Here is a 4,512-nt window from a genome sequence, read left to right as displayed (position 1 = left end):
GGAAAGGTGCGTTCAGGATTCCTGGAGATGGGAGGAATTGCTTGACGGAGGTGGACCGTGGGCTCAGGCTGGGGAGTATCGCCGCCCGCAGTGGGAGATCGAGGCGGCGATAGCTGAGCGGCGCTAGTATGAAGCGAGGGAGCAGGCACGAGAGGCAGCCCCCCAATGTTTTTTTTGGGGGGGGGCACACGGGGAGTGTGGCGGAACCAGGAAGGAATTCTGGGCCAACTCCCCGTGCTTACGGCAGGCAGCGTGGTACTGGTAAGGCACCGTGTTATGCTGTGAAGCGCACGGTGTCTCCAGTGCGCGTGCATAGCCCGGTGCGCTATAGGCCAGGCCCCCGCAAGTGCCATGCGAGTGCAGACATCGAGCCAGGACAGATTGTGCCGGCTCAGCGCGTCTGGTCTCCAGTGAGCCTTTTCGGTCCAGGTTATCCTGCACCGGCTCTGCGCACTGTGTCTCCAGGGCGCTGGGAGGGTCCAGTTCGCCCAATGCCTGCGCTCCGCCCGTGCCGGGCCAAAGTGGGCATTCAGCCTGGAGTGTGGGTAAATAGCCTAAGTACCAGAACTCCAGTGCTCCCCCACAGCCCGGTTTATCCTGTGCCTCCTCCTCTGTCCAGGCCTCCTGTGGGTCTCCCCATCCTGGTCCGTCCTGTGCCTCCTCCTAGGACCAGGCCTCCAGTGGGTCTCCCCAGCCTGGTGAGTCCAGTGCCTGCGCCCAGAGCCAGGCCTCCTTCATGTCTCCCCAGCCTGGTGAATCCTGGGCCAGAGCTGCTCGCCAGTCCGGAGCCGTCAGAGCCGCCCGCCAGTCCGGAGCCGTCAGAGCCACCCGCCAGTCCGGAGCCGCCAGAGCCGCCCGCCTGTCCGGAGCCGCCAGAGCCGCCCGCCTGTCCGGAGCCGCCAGAGCCGCCCGCCTGTCCGGAGCCGCCAGAGCCGCCCGCCTGTCCGGAGCCGCCAGAGCCGCCCACCGGCCTGGAGCCGCCAGAGCCGCCCGCCTGTCCAGAGCCGCCAGAACCGCCCGCCGGCCCGGAGCCGCCAGAGCCGCCCGCCAGCTTGGTGAGTCCTGTGCCTGCGCCCAGGGCCAGGCCTCCTTCATGTCTCCCCAGCCTGGTGAATCCTGGGCCAGAGTCGCCAGAGCCGCCCGCCAGCCGGGCGCAGCCAGGGACGCCCGCCAGCCGGGCGCAGTCAGGGTCGCCCGCCAGTCCTCCGCGCGGCCAGGGGCGCTACCTAAGTGGGCGACGCCGAGGGTGTAGCGGAGGCCACGTCCCGCACCTGAGCCGCCGCCGTAAGAAAGCCCACCCGGACCCTCCCCTTCAGAGTCAGGTTTTGCGGCCGGAGTCCGCACCTTTGGGGGGGGTACTGTAACGCCCTGGCCATAGAGAGGGGTTTTTGTTCTTTATTTTTGGTTAGGCCAGGGTGTTACATTGGGTGGGCGTTCTATGTTCATTTTTCTATGTTTTTGTATTTCTTTTTTTTGGGCCGTGTGTGGCTCCCAATTAGGCACAGCTGAAGTTTGTTGTTGCTGATTGGGAGTCACACATAAGTAGCCTATTTTTCCTTTGGGTTTTGTGGGTGATTGTTTTCTGTCTCGTTCGTGTTTGCACCTGACAGTACTGTTTGGCTGTCGGTTTTCTTGTTTTTTGTATAGTGTTCTTTCGTCATTAAATAATTCCTGAAGATGAACACTAACTCCGCTGCACCTTGGTCTACTCTCTCTTCAGACAGCCGTTACAACATCATACATACAACTGGTTAAAAGTTTTAGAACACCTACTCATTCAAGGGTTTTTCTTTATTTTTTACTATTTTCTGCAATGTAGAAAATCATCAAAATAAAGAAAAACCCTTGAATGAGTAGGTGTTCTAAAACTTTTGACCGGTAGTGTGTGTGTGTGTGTGTGTATACAGTGGGGGGGGAAAGTATTTGATCCCCTGCTGATTTTGTATGTTTTCCCACTGACAAAGAAAGGATCAGTCTATAATTTTAATGGTAGGTTTATTTGAACAGTGACAGACAGAATAACAACAAAAATATCCAGAAAAACGCATGTCAGAAATGTTATAAATTGATTTGCATTTTAATGAGGGAAATAAGTATTTGACCCTGATACTGAAATTTTCGAATCCCAATGCTATTAATTACCAATCAATAAGCCATGACTAATCCCCAAGGTTTGTAAGACCCTGGGTTAATAATAATTAGTCAATGACTCAGCTTTCTGCAAAAGATCTGTACAGTTTATTCAGAGAACGTTCTGCCGTCCATTTTACAGAACATCATTATATACCAGGCTCCTCATTTACGCACACACATTACACACTAACATCAAGAGTTAATTGTCCTCATCCTCAGAACTCTCAACACCGTAACTCCTGATCCTGCCGACATTTTTAGTACTCTGAGATCAGGGAAACCTGGAGGGTTCAAGCTAGGTCAGATCAACCACAGTTTAACAGTTCTTAATGTTTACTCAAGCACACAGACCGCCATTTCTCTCCTATCCTTCCTCAATCTCATGAGACTTATGCTTAAGCCTTTAGTTACTCATTCTCCAGGCTATATAGACCATATCCCTAAATTCAGGGTAGAATTATTTAATCATTTACACTCAAGCAGAAATCTCCTGCAACAGACCCCCTCTCAATCAGAAAGATTTCTGGCTCCCAGGTGTCTTTTATATAGGTAACGAGATGAGATTAGGAGCACACTCTTAAAGGGAGTGCTCCTAACCACAGCTTGTTACCTGTAAAAAAGACACCTGTCCACAGAAGCAATCAATCAATCAGATTCCAAACTCTCCACCATGGCCAAGACCAAAGAGCTCTCCAAGGACGTCAGGGACAAGATTGTAGACCTACACAAGGCTGGAATGGGCTACAAGACCATCGCCAAGCAGCTTGGTGAGAAGGTGACAACATTTGGTGCGATTATTCGCAAATGGAAGAAACACAAAAGAACTGTCAATATCCCTCGGCCTGGGGCTCCATGCAAGATCTCACCTCGTGGAGTTGCAATGATCATGAGAACGGTGAGGAATCAGCCCAGAACGACACGGGAGGATCTTGTCAATGATCTCAAGGCAGCTGGGACCATAGTCACCAAGAAAACAATTGGTAACACACTACGCCGTGAAGGACTGAAATCCTGCAGCGCCCGCAAGGTCCCCCTGCTCAAGAATACATATACATGCCCGTCTGAAGTTTGCCAGTGAACATCTGAATGACTCAGAGGACAACTGGTGAAAGTGTTGTGGTCAGATGAGACCAAAATGGAGCTCTTTGACATCAACTCAACTCACCGTGTTTGGAGGAGGAGGAATGCTGCCTATGACCCCAAGAACACCATCTCCACCGTCAAGCAACATTATGCTTTGGGAGTGTTTTTCTGCTAAGGGGACAGGACAACTTCACTGCATCAAAGGGACGATGGACGGGGCCATGTACCGTCAAATCTTGGGTGAGAACCTCCTTCCCTCAGCCAGGGCATTGAAAATGGGTCGTGGATGGGTATTCCAGTATGACAATGACCCAAAACACACGGCCAAGGCAACAAAGGAGTGGCTCAAGAAGAAGCACATTAAGGTCCTGGAGTGGCCTAGCCAGTCTCCAGACCTTAATCACATAGAAAATCTGTGGAGGGAGCTGAAGGTTCGAGTTGCCAAACGTCAGCCTCGAAACCTTAATGACTTGTAGAAGATCTGCAAAGAGGAGTGGGACAAAATCCCTCCTGAGATGTGTGCAAACCTGGTGGCCAACTACAAGAAACGTCTGACCTCTGTGATTGCCAACAAGGGTTTTGCCACCAAGTACTAAGTCATGTTTTGCAGAGGGGTCAAATACTTATTTCTCTCATTAAAATGCAAATCATTTTATAACATTTTTGACATGCGTTTTTCTGGATTTTTTGTTGTTGTTATTCTGTCTCTCACTGTTCAAAAAAACCTACTATTAAAATTATAGACTGATCATTTCTTTGTAAGTGGGCAAACGTACAAAATCAGCAGGGGATCAAATACTTTTTTCCCCCACTGTATATATATGAATATATATACACAGTTAATATATATAATTTGAATCAGCCAGCTCAGCTTCTAAGCTGTTTACTTCAGACTGTGAGAACAGTTTGAGGCAGCTATATCGCTGTCAGCAATATGAGTGGATAAGATGATTTAAATACTGGTATGGTGTAATATAAGTCGGAAGAATCCTACTGGACCGTTTTAGCCAACTGAAATGTGAGACTAATAAAAGCGCCTCCAGAATCTTCAATATGTCATACTGTAGATAAATAACACATTAGATTGAACAGTTTTATAAGCTGTTATTGAAAGCCTAAATGTTTCTGTTCTAGCTTTTAAATATTAATTTAATATGGTTCCACCAGAGTGATAAATCAAAGTGAGCAAAGCACGAGGTAATGGCCATCTACGTTATGAGGTGAGGAGACAGTTCAGATGTGTTTACAAGCTAAATAATATAAATAACAGGTGAACATATATATAAAGTTGTTGAT

Source organism: Salmo salar, chromosome ssa02, assembly GCF_905237065.1.
Source record: "Salmo salar chromosome ssa02, Ssal_v3.1, whole genome shotgun sequence".
NCBI classification, from domain to species: Eukaryota; Metazoa; Chordata; class Actinopteri; order Salmoniformes; family Salmonidae; genus Salmo; species Salmo salar.
The sequence above is the reverse complement of the archived record's forward strand: the minus strand, read 5'-3'. Positions refer to the sequence as shown.